Below are 13,011 nucleotides of genomic sequence, written 5' to 3'. Positions count from 1 at the left end.
CATTAAAATACTGCCCACAGAATCACTCTAAAGGTTTATAGCATATTTTTATTTAGCAACTGAGATAAATTAGGACAAAAAAGGTATATTTATCGTACATAAAATTTTCTCTGGCTTCAATTCTAAGCTGGTTTGGGTCTAATTCACTTACAAATTCCATAATTCTTATTTTGTGTGTGCCTGAAGATTAAAATTCAGTAACTTTGCAGAGGACACTATTAGTCATGTACAGCCAAGATGCTGCATTCCTGCTTTTGCCACTGACAAGGCACAAGCAGCCACTTCGTAGTGCACTTACACCTGGAAATAAATCTGCAAGAGAATTAAACCAATAACCTGGTGCTGCATCACTTGAGAGGGCAGCACTGATGCTGCTGCAGGGAAAGGGTGGAATTCCCATCCTTGGAGATTTCCAAGGCTCAGCTGAGCAGAACTAGCACTAAATGAGTGCTAAAGACCCATTTTTAAAGCCAGGTGAGATCTGATCAGACTCTGGACAACCCCTCCAGTGCTGAGTCCTACAATGCTCTGGGAATACTGCCCACAGCTGGAACAGTCACCAACTGCTTCAGTAACCATGAAATCTTCCTACCTGCACACAGGCCACAGTCCCTGAGCTACCTGAACCCCGTGCAGGGGGTCACAAAGACATATTTGAAGCATTTTCTCCATAAAGAAAAGGGCCTGCTGAGGCCTGAAGCTTTTCAGAAAAGATGACCTTAAAAAGTTGGGAAATTCTCTTTTCCAACACATTTACTTTTACATCTACAGTCATGCAACATATTGGTTGTTAAACCACTCACCAAAACACTCTCAGCCCTGGGTTTAATCTGATTTTCCTGAAGGAAAAGTAGGCTTTTGAGAGAAGTGATTTTTGTCATTTAAATGACAAGTCATGCAGAGAGTTGAGTATCAGGACTTCTCCCACTCCCTGAGAAATGGCTTAGGGGGCCCAAGGCAAATGAAGCTATCAAAGACAAATGATCAGTCAAATTTCACTTCTGACATGGTTATTGCACTAAAATACAGCTTAATCCCCATCAAGTCAAGGATAATATTGCAGCTTTGTGAGCTCCCTCTTCGGACTGAACCAAACTGTGCTTCTGTTCTTAGGCCAAGCCAAGTCACCCAAACGCTTCCTGATCTATCCTGCTGCCTGTTTTGGGACACAGAAAGGTTGGACACCGTCCTTGTGGATCAAAAACTTCTACAAATTACATTTCTACCAAAGCAAACTGGCAGGTTGAGCAGCTTTTCCCCACTCCTTGCCTCCTCAGGGGGACCTGAGGGCTGTGCACATTTTAGAACATGTTTTCTTTGTAATCTGATGATGCTGACATTGAAGAAAGTAACAATAACCACTGATGGCAAAATAAATGCCCCCATTCAAGGCCAAAATATGGCAGAGGTGGTTTTAGTGCCCAGTGAAATTACAAACAGAATTAGATTTACAGCCCAGATACCGGCACCCTTTATAAAATCAGGAAAAATTATATCATCCAAGCAAAGCAACTTTTCTTGAAATAAAAATCTCAGCTGGTTGAAAATCACTGGGTGTAGGGCTTTTGTCCCTGATATTGCCGCTGAATTTACTGACTTGCTTGGCACCAGCCAGAAAAGTGATATCAGAAGTGAAGGCAGAAATACAGGAGATGTAATCCCAGATCCAGAGGCAGGAGAATGTCATCCTTGCTCCTGTGTCCATGGCAAGATCCTGCTATTTAACTGCCTCCTCTGGCACATCCTGACTTCTGAAAGACAGGATTTGCAGCACTTTTTATTTCATGATATAAACTATGTCAGGACTTCACCTTCATATTCATCTTGAATAATGAGGGATGTTGTTGTTGGCTGTAACAGCAGAGAGGGAGAAAAGCAGGGATGGGGAGAGGAATAGAAGGAGCATCCCAAAGCCACGAAAACAGAAACAAAAAGGGAGAAGACCTTTCAAGTGCTTTCATTTAGAAAATTCAGGATACTAAACACTAATCCCAGCAATCAGAATGCTACCAAGCAAAATTCATGCTATCATGGGAAAAAAAGTGCTGGATTCAGACAGCAGCTTGTGGTAGGGGTAAAACTGCTTTTACAATATTTCCTGATAGAGGAGAAGGCAGCTCAGTGTGATTCAGCTCCATTGGCAAGCAATGGGTTATCCCACTGCAATCCCAGGACACATCAGAGCACACACTTGAACGGGGTAAAATGCTTTGACAACTTGAAATCTTCACAATAACTTGAAATCTGTTGCAGCTGAACAACTGAAACAGAGCATCCCACTGCCATCCTCCTCCCAGAGCAAACAGGCCAGGAAAGGGAACTGCAGGAATGTGAACCAGTGTTTCAAACTCAGTGGATAAATGGCACACACCACAGCAAAAGGCATAAACACCTTTTTCACACCAGTTTTTCTTCTCTCCCCTCTCTTCCTGGCTTGCCCTTGGAAGGAGTTTATAGGAAAGAGTTTATAGGGTACTTTTATAATTCCTTCCTCAGCAAAACAACATCAAAACTTGAGACAGCTCACAACCAAAGGGAAATAAAAATAAACAGACAGAAGTCAGGAATACATATGCCTCGAGTCACAGCTCTGCTGGGGAGATTTATTTTTGGCAGTTTGGAAAAATTTCTCATCAGGCTTTGTCTCAAAATATTACACTGAACTTCAAACAGAATTTTACCTTCTTTACACTAAATTGAACAGGAAGAAGGACGTTCAGTTCAGGCCCGGGGGAATCTGCAGTGTTGGTTAGCAAGGACATCGGGTGATTTATTATCTGTTTAAAGTGTGGTGGCCTTTACTGCCTGGGCTGTGATCAAAACAGGAAAAGCATCCAGGCTCCAGCCCTCACAAAGCTACCAAACCACAGCAGCCAAGCAGAACAGCTGAAAAGGGTCCATGCAACTGAACATTAAATTATAATTTATCAACACAAACACACTGAAATATTTGAGTATAGGAATACAATCCCATTATTAGCCTATTTTTCCATGCCATCTAAACACAGGCAGTCTTTCTCTCTGGATGATTTATCAGGGGTAAAGCAGTTTTCTGAAAAGGGCTCTCTCACAGACAAACTCAGTATCTGATGAAGAACCCATGAATTAGGATGTTGTATCATTATCTGAATCAAATCTGATGGCTGAAAGCTAATATAGCATTTCCTCTTTACAAGAGTAAAAACAATGAGTTTATATTTTGATCAAGTAGCTAAACAATGAAATCTGAATCCACATAATTTTTAACTCCCTTTCCATCCTCATTAAAAATAACTCAGCAGAAAATAAACCAAGAATAAATCTGTGTTAAAATCCTGGGCAACAAATGCTTGTCTTTCTGACAACTAAACTATATTATTTATCTAGATCTTAATACCCTGTGTAGAGTACAAAGGACATAGCAATGGCCAGACTACCAACACTGGATTTGTAATTTACTTGAGGTCTGAAGCACTGACAAGTGCCCAAATTGGCATGGGCTGCACAGCCTGACCCCAGATTCTGTCTTGTAAGAACTTAAAAAAAGAAAGAAAAGGAAAAAAAATCCAGCATAGAACAACCTCCAGACAACCCCCAGGATGTACTGGCTGTGCAGGAGGGTGTTTGTAATTAATTGTAATAAAACCAACACCAAACACTTCCCATCCTTGGACGTGTTCAAGGCCGGGTTGGATGGAGCTTGGAGCAGCCTGGGCTAGTGGAAGGTGTCCCTACCCATGGCAGGGGTGGAATGAGATGAGATTTAAAGTCCCTTCCAACCCAAACCACACCAGGACTCCATTCTAAGGAACAGCACAGCTGAAGGGGAGCTCTCCTGTCAAAAACTGCGTGCCAGGTTCATGCCCCTCTCCCCAGAGGCAGCGTGCTGGGAGGGTGGATGTCTGTTCCTAGGGATTGGGAGGATGTTTATCCACGTGCCCTCCCAGCCAGGGCTCCACACACTCCATCCACCCCGCTATTATCTCCAGAATGTTGCTGAGCTTCCCATAAATACAGCTGAAAGGGGGAGAGGTGAGAGGCAGCCAAGCATGAAGGATTTGGGAAGAACGCTGGCATAGACTTCTGAGGTGTGTTTGATTATTGTGTACTTCAAGGACACAACTTGTCACCATGAAACACACAAATCAGCAAGTTAACTATAATTAGGAGTAAGCAGTTCTGCTGGTTAATTAGAGAGAGGCAGCAAGCACAGATGCTTTGCCCTGCTATGGGAAAATGGGTGAAGGGGTTGGGATCACTCAGACTCTCACCTACCAGTGCACAAGTTTTAAATATTATTTCTGTGTATTGTGAAAAAATCCAGAATATTCCAATTTTTTTCCCACCAGAAACCCTGGGTACATGTGACTGGGGGTGTACTAAAGGAAACATTTAAGTCTTTATTTAATTAGTTCCAGCAAGTTCCACTTTGCTTTAATCTAAAAGAGATGCAACTGAAATCCCAGATAATTGTTCAAACAGGTATTATACAGTAGCTTAGATGACTTACTTAATTCCTAAAATATAAGGCAAAGTAAATTATATGAGTAAACAATTTATTGCTCAATTTACACTTTGATTTAATGAGATATAAAACCTCCTATTGCTTAAGGCTGCTGAAGTATTTACTTGAAATCCGATCATTAAAGAATGAATCATGATCTTATCAATCTTCTGTGATATTTTTAGTTATTTCAATACACTAACATGCCAGTGTTTTCTCTGTACAAAGAAAACCTCTTTTTAAGTCACATTTATAGATATGTTTCAACCTAGCACAATGATAAATAAAAAATCCTGATTTACAGTAGCAAAATGTACACCACAGTACTTTTGGAAATATTTCAAGCTCACAGATCTTGTGCAAATTCCATTAGCTTTAATTATTTATTAGCAGTAGATTTAGATTACTGTTCTTGACCTATTTTTCAGTGTATGGACCCACCCAGCAAGAAGTGAAAAAATATTCCATTTGTGAAGGGCTGATTTAGCGAGCGCAGACTTTCAGCTTCGAGCGGAACATCGAGCGAAACCCTGGGCGTTGTGATTCAGGGGGAGAGAGCTTACAAAGCAGGGCCTGCAGAATAAACACTGATGGGGCTTCCTTGAAAAGAGAGGGAATTTTTACTGTTTGACCACTTCAGACAATTTTGCAAGACTGCAGCCACGTGACAATCCCAAAGGAAGGGACAGCAGACCCCACGGAGAAGTTTCATGAGTTTCTTTGTGGAAATTCCCCGGTTTCTACCAAAGACAACGTGGGTCCTACACAGCCATGGGGAAAGGGGTCAGGAGGGAGGATTTTGGGGCTGGTCCTGTGGCCCCTTTCAGTGGCAAGGTGCAAACTGTGCTCTTCCCAAGCTGGGGAAAAAGGAGCATCTGGGAAGGAGCCTCCTCGCCGCGCTGGGACTTGGCTTTCAATGGAATTTGCCCGAGTCTTAATGGAATCCTCTTACGGTTTCTTCCAAGCTCAAATAAACAAAAAGCTCACAGGTTTACTCTGGGCCTGTGCAGCCACGTCCAAACAGCCTGGGGACCTTCACAAGTGTTTAAAAAGCCACCCTGCCAGAGAGGAACTGTTGCACCCATATATATGTATGGAAGTGTGTGTGTATATACACACACACTATGCAGAACAGAAAAAGGACTTTTTTAACTAACTTTACAAATTAATGTGGTGAACTAAGCTTTTTAGCATCATGTGACAACCCTGGTGTCATTTATAAACCAGTGGTTAGGAAATTGAAACATTGAACATTGAACAGGAACTATGCAGAACTTAAAAAGTAGAGTTGCTAGGAAACAAAAAAATTAGTTCAGACAAAAATGATTCAGGTGGAGCTTTGGAAGGAGGTAATTCTAATGAAATGAAAGCCTGGTCACTAAAATTTCAGTAGGGAAAAAAGGAAAGGATGACTTGTGTAACAGTGAAAAAGATCCTGAACACTCCTCCCAAATCACATCCTGCAGGATTTCATTCTCCATCCACTGCATTTCCAGCTCTCAAAGTCTGGAGAGAAAGTATTCCTAACGCTCCCCTGGTTATCCAGAATTACAGCCTGCAGATCAGAGGTTTCTCTTCAGTGTAAAATAGGGAACTTCTGAAAAAAGGTAATTATGATGAGCCCTAAAAAATTAACGTGTCTAACGAGAGGCTAATGACAGGGGCCATGACTCTGCAGAAGAGGCACCTAAGTGCTGTGGTCCAATTAACAACACCAGTTCAAACACAGCCTAATGCTTCACACGGTGGATTTAGAAAGAAGAATATTTAATGTGAAACCATAATTGCAGCTGTAATTTTCTAGATTCCCTCCCCACAAGCAGGGCTGGAATCAGAGTGCACCCTACTTCAGCCTCCTGGGATGAAGGATCAGGAGCTGGAGCTGTCTGGCAGCACCGGGCTCGTGGGACTGGGATTTCTCCTCAATCTCAAGGAGATGGATAGAAATTCAGAAATTCATTCAGAAATCGTGAATCCTAATGAACTGCTTCATTTAGGAAAAGTGAGATTACTAATAAACATTCATGATTTAAAACTTGTTATTGATTTCCAGGGTGCAAAGATCTTGCTTTGAAGTCAAGTTTCCAAGAAGAAGAATTCTGTGTTCAATATAATAACGAGGAGCCAGGATCCTCATGGATCCCTACAGACCATCTGGAACTGGGGAGGAGGCACTGCTGGGACATCAGGTATTGCAAAATTGTTTTCCTTACTTATCTTTTGCACATGGATTACAAATGTAGCTGTGAGCAGCCCATGCATTAATCACACTCTGACATACCTGCATGTAAGAACACAGGTGTATTTACTGATTTCTATCATTACAGTCAGCCCTTTGCTTTGATTTCAATGCAAGAAAATCCAATACTACGCAATCCTCTACTAATCTTTTGATAAGATTTTCTTCTTAATCTTGATCCTGACCATCCAGTTTTATTCAAAAGCCAGTTGCTCCTACAAGAAACAAGTTGTTTCATGAGGACTTGGGTAAAAAGCCTGCTGTCCTGCAAATACATGTCCTGTATTTGCTAAAACTCTCATGACCATTATCTCTGCTGTCTTTATGTTCTGTGTGACTTCTTCCATGCAGGGAGTCACTGGCTGTGGGCTCAGGCCTCGCCCTTTGGATGCAGCTAATGTGATAACTTGCAGATTCCAAAGATGAGAAATTCAAAGGGGGAAAAAAAAAATAGTAAAATTTGACAACCTCAAAAACATCAGGATACAGACCCAAAGGTTTTACTACATCTAATTTAGCATACCTGGTAAAAACACTTCGAAATTAGTCTGTCATCCTGCTGACCTAAATAAAAAAACACAGCACAGAGCTTTTCATGTTGCTTCAGTGAGTGAAGCAATTTGGAGAAAACAAACTTTTGCTGCCTTTACGCTTCCTGGCAAAATTCCTATGGAAACAGGCTCAGGCCCATAATGCACATGCTTTGGGAGCACACAGTAGATAGGAATGAATCATCCAGATGAAAGAAAGCAAGGGCTCACTACAGACTTACTCAATGCATTTACTGTTTGTTAGTTGAACTTCAGAAACAAAAAACCCACATAAAGCGCTTTTGAGCAGCAGCATCCCCTCACAACTGTAATATAGACTCTCAGCTGGGATTAATTCCCAAATTCAGCTGTTGAACTGTGAACTGTTCCAGTGTTTGGAGGAGGAGAAAGGAGATAAAAAGAGCAGGAAAAGAGGAGTCCAGAGGATGGGAGATGAGGAAGGGAGACACGGGGAGCTGGAGCGAGCGGTTCCCGGGCGCTGCTGAAGCACAATCAGCTCGATGGCAGATTAAAATGAGGCACATTTGTATAATAATAAATCAGCAGAATTAATACAGGCTTATCTTCTACCAACTTAGAAGGGGGAGGTGACAAATTGCACTTGAGGACAAACAGTTTGACTGTTGCCAGCATAAGCTGAGCATCTATAGGAAATGGCTAAATTTAGACAGCCAGCTTTTGATGAGAGCAACGGAAATTAATTCAAGTTTTTTGTCTGTGGTTTGTGTTTTGGTTTTTTGTTGTTGTTGTTTTTTTGTTTTTTTAAGAGCTCTAGAATGTTACTCATCTCTTGAAACTCTTACCAAAAGAGACTTCATAATGTACCATCCTCCCTGCCTACTCCCTCCTACTCTTCCCCCTATAAAAGGAAGAATTGCTCCTTTGGGCTACAGCAATTTAGGAACTTAATGCAGTTTAACAAATTCTCTATCTCTTGGCTGGAGCTGTTTGGCTCCAACAGATGAATCAGAGAAGTCCATAAACGTCTGGAGGATTCCTACAGACTTTTTCTTGCATGACTATATATGGCAACTACAGATCAAGTTATCTGCCATCGTTTTAACCTAAGCTTCAAACTTTTTACCTTATTCCTGGCTTTGTGGCAAACTTCCCCCAGCTGCAGCACTGCTAAATTAGATACAAACTGACAACTACTTTTCTCAAAAGCATTTTCCCACTCATTGCAAGGCAGTAAAAAAAAACTTGAGTTAAGATACACTTAGTAAAAAATAACTTTTGTCAGTGCCTCCTGCCTCTCAGCAATACTTTTCTGTGAGGAGTGACCCAGACTGTGATGCTGTGGAGCTCATGTTCTCATTCACACTATTCTGCTGTCATTGAAAGTGCACCTCACCAAACAGCAGATGTTTTCCATCACTTATTACCTGAAATACCAAGCAACACCAAGTGCTGTGAGAAGTCAAGCACAAACTGGCAATAGAGGCAAACTCCACACTTAAAAAAGAAAAAAAGGTCAAAACTGCCCAACTGATGTACAGAGGGACTTACAAAGGGATTCCAGAAATGCCTGCAACACCCTTTATCCAGAGAAATACTCAATAAACTTCTTCCTATCACCATCTTTTATACATCTGATCATTTTTACAAGTTGCTGAAGTGTATACATCAAAGCCAGCAGCATGTGATACCATAATGAAGGCTTTTAGCTGCATCCAAAACCTTCTCCATGCATCCAAAGCAAAGGGTACACCAAGTTCAAGCACCTTCTTTAAGCTAAATATTCCTAACACTCCTTAAAAAGGGACATCCAGGGCCACTGAGGGCTCAAGGCAGGAGCTCCTCAAAGCCAGGAGTGAAACAGGGTGAGCAAACTCAAAAGACTGGAAGCCAACACTGAGTTTTGGATACAAAAAACCACTACAGGGCTCACTTTTGAATGACATTTAAAGCAAATATCCAAAGCCAGCCTCTTCCTGGGCAGGAGGATTTGTATTTCTACAAATAATGGCCCTGGTGAAAGCTCAGCAGATGATGAAGGTCGCTCTGAACAGTGGGGCAGAGTCACAGAGGGCTGAGAGCTGCCAACACAAAATATAAGCACGGTCACGCTCCATCCGGTGAAACACTCTTAGGAAATGCAGATAAAATAGTGAAAGAAAAAGCTACTGTTCAGAGGAGATTGTATCTTACCCAGCTGCTTATTAACACCGTGCAGTTAAAACAGGTTATTTGAAATTCCTGAAGGCACACCGTGTCTGGAAATGCAGTGTTTGAATAAGCACTCCTAACACCCAAAGCATATCGGGTTTTCCCACCTGACTACAACCTTATAGATGCTGACATTTCTGAGCCACGGAGCTCCCTCTTAGCCAGGCCAGGCCAGACACTGAGGACCACCGTGAGCGGGGGAAAAAAAGTTAAAACTGGGCAAGTGACATCAAAGAATCTCTGAACTGGTGGTGGTTAATCAAGCAATTTATCTGATTTTATAACTTCAATTTATTGCATCCTGATAATCCACTTATGAAAAGATGTAATTGGTTGTTTTTAAAATTGATTTTGGAATGGTTTGTGCAGCATTTGATGGTCCATCAGACCTGAGGACTGAGATATTCACCCATGCCATGGATTTACACGTGCCAGTGATCCAGCAAAACAGACAAGATTATTTTTGACGCCGCTCCCAAAGTTTGTGTAAGAACAAGGAAACATTTTGGTGCCATCATCAGATAGAGGAAGCATAAACAACTGTTAGCACCTCTGGGGAGAGAGCAGGTATCATTCAGCTGCATTCCATGAAAAGGTTTTTCCTTAGGGCAGATGCAGGGAAAGCACTGCACTGACAAAAATATCTGCTGGGTCAAGTTGCAGCTGCGAGTGTGACTCCATGGACCAGCTCCCTGCTCTGCCATCTCATTTCTTCCAGCCTTGGCACACCTAGAATCTGAATTTTTTGGGTGGTTCTTTGTGCTGGGTGAGCTCCCAGGGCTGTGCTCCCACAGATTCCCAGCTGGAGCAAGGATTGCTGAGGTTTGCTGGCTGCTCAGCACAACCCTCCTGCTCCAAATTCCCAATTCCCCCATCCCTTTTGACCAGGAGTTCACTTTGGGGATAAATAGGCCATTAGTGGGATCCAAACCAGCCAAGGTCATTTCCCCCATAAACAATTTCTCCAGTATTTCCTCAAGGACTTTGCTCTCTCTCTCATTTTTTTGCCCAATTTTTTTGGACAGATTTAAACTGATGCTTGGGAGCGTTTCCCATTGAAAACCAGCACTGAAGTGTGCAATATGTCCCTAAAACATAAATATTTGCCAGATTCTCATACAGAAGTACTTCATTAACTTTTCAGTAACTGGGTAAAATGCAAAAACTTAGTTTGCAACAGCATGAAACACTCCTGGAAGTGTGAAAATTATTGCTTATTTTCATGTAAGCTGGAGTATTAAAGCACAAATCACACTGTTTACATTAACTGATCAGAAGAATTCCAGTTGATGTGAGTAGGAAGCTGGAATTATTAACATTTTTTTCTCAAGCAGGGTCTGTTAACTAATAGCTTTTTCACCCCTTATCAGCTGCACAAACAACAATGGATTTTAAATCAACTAAATGACCTGTGAACTTCTCCTAAATGGGGGGCACATAATTTAAGGCAGCCCAGAAAGTTTTGCAGGAGTCAGGAGAGCTCCTCAGAGGGGCACATGTGGAGGGAGTTAAAGCTTCAAACCGCTATTTTCTCCCCCCTTTACTCAAGTGTCAGCTGTGATAAGCCAAAATTAACAACCCTACACTGAACCACTTCAAATGAAGGGGAAAAAAAAATTTCTTCTTGCTATTCTAGGTATTTTAAGTTGCATATGAGCACGGTGGCTAAATATAGACGGTGACAACAAGAGACAGCATTGTCCCTTTGGGCACATTGAATATTATCTCAGAATTCCCATCTTCCTGGGCTGAGCCTCCAGTGTTGGGCTGGGGCCTTTTTTTGGGTTGTTTTTCTTACTTAGCAAAATGTGTATTAACCCCTACTTCGTTTTAGATGGAGCAATTTAACAAAAAGTGTATTAAAGGGGGGAAAAAAAAAAAAAGGAAATCCTGATTCTGCAAAAGCACCAGAAAGCTTCCCAATGATTTCCCCAGCTCTGTGTTACTGCACAGCTTTCAGAGAGGACTGTCACTCTGTTTTTAAAACTAGGAAGGCATCAATATGAAGCTTTTACAGCTTATAAACCACAAAGCCAAGCTGGTATTTTTGGACTTAAAATTGTCTTTTTTTTTCCCAGAAGTCATGCGCTTTACTTCCAGGTTTCAATCAGAAGTGTAAGGGACAAAATCAATAACTGCTAGTTTCCAAACACTTCCTAGGAGTGCAGCTATATCATCTGGAAATCAGCAGACACACATGAGCCTTTAATATTGAACAGGAGCAGACTTTGAGAGGACACGGCCGCTCCTGACTTCTGCAGTATTTAAATACCACTGAGTGACACCAGCGTTTCTGCTTCATGTACCCAGTGCACTCAGAACATTGACAACACTTCATTTTTAAGCCAGCTTCTCTATAAAGTTTAATTTTTAAAGCCATCTATAAATTATCAATGACATCTGTTCTGAAAAATGTCAATTCCTATTCCTTAGGCTGGCAGAATCCATCTATTTTGTGTAACGTCCTCTTCATATTCGAGCAATTTTAAAGCTCTATTGACATATGGCTTTCAAGGAAGATATTGCTCTTGTAGGATTTCATTATTAAGACAAGTCTTGCTCTAATGTAAGGATGATAATAAATACACACAACTGTTCTGGACAATATCCCCTGGCTCTGAGTCCCAAAGGTTTGAGAAGTGATGGGCCCAAACTCCCCATAAATACCCCAGAGCAAGGCACCTCACACAAAGCAACCAGTTTGTATTTAATCTGCTGATCAATAAAGTGTGGGGGCATCATCATCACTAATTCCTGCAACTCAGACTCAATTATTGTGACAATGTACAGGCACAGAGCTGTCACCATGGACCCATCCCCTCAGCCAAACCCTGAGTTTGGTTTTTCCATCTGATTGTACAATTTAGCACGTCAGTCTTTAATTTCTTCAGCTGTTGGGCACTATCACTGTGGCTCATTAAAATGCAATTAGGGTTGTTTTTACGCCCTGATGACGTTACAAAAGGAGGGGTAAAAATAATTTTCAGATGTCCACAGTCATCTTCCAAACCTTGTACAGTACACAGTGCTTCCATTTTTTGAAGAATACACACATTAAAAACATCTAATCTTTGTTTTCAAGTCTAATATGCTTTTTTTGCCAATTTTCACTCCCTCACCAGTAAGTTGCTGAGTCCCTGTCTCAGAGGCATCCCCTAAAATCAAAAATACGTTTCAAGAAAGTTTAATCTTGAAGCAACAATTGCACCACGTGCTTTGGTTCTATATGAACACATAAACTGTCACCAAATCCTCTCCCAATATTTGTCATTCAGCAGCAGAACAGACACTGCCTGCTTGTGACTCTGTAATTGTGGAGCAGCGTCTGCTGGATGCTGAAATCCTGCTTTCTGGTCATGGCAAACATAAATCAAGGGAAAAAAAAAACCTGCTCTATTAAATCTATTTGCTTTGGGAGAACAGGGATTTATCATCCTGTAAAACAAGTGGTCAATAAGATTCAGAAGTGCTTAGAACAGATCTTGATGAATCGGGATGCCACAGGTGACGCTGAAATTGTATTTGAAAGGAATCCATGAGCAGAAAGGTGAATGCTCTATTTATTTCAG

General features: G+C 41.5%; 1 protein-coding gene and 1 long non-coding RNA gene across 29 annotated transcripts in view; one reads left to right on the top strand and one right to left on the bottom strand.

Annotated features, from left to right (window-relative positions):
- The window catches only part of CUX1 (cut like homeobox 1), a 264,103-nt gene that overhangs the window by 161,185 nt on the left and 89,907 nt on the right, over window positions 1-13,011 (bottom strand). The gene's annotated exons all lie outside the window — the stretch shown is intronic.
- The window catches only part of LOC111937691 (uncharacterized), a 70,117-nt gene that overhangs the window by 23,251 nt on the left and 33,855 nt on the right, over window positions 1-13,011 (top strand). Inside the window, exon 4 of the long non-coding RNA XR_002868714.2 lies at window positions 6,537-6,672. This is a non-coding gene — a long non-coding RNA (uncharacterized LOC111937691). The remainder of the gene's footprint in view (window positions 1-6,536; window positions 6,673-13,011) is intronic.

This window comes from Cyanistes caeruleus, chromosome 21 (assembly GCF_971803275.1).
Source record: "Cyanistes caeruleus chromosome 21, bCyaCae1.hap1.1, whole genome shotgun sequence".
NCBI lineage: Eukaryota > Metazoa > Chordata > Aves > Passeriformes > Paridae > Cyanistes > Cyanistes caeruleus.
The sequence above is the reverse complement of the archived record's forward strand: the minus strand, read 5'-3'. Positions and strand labels throughout refer to the sequence as shown.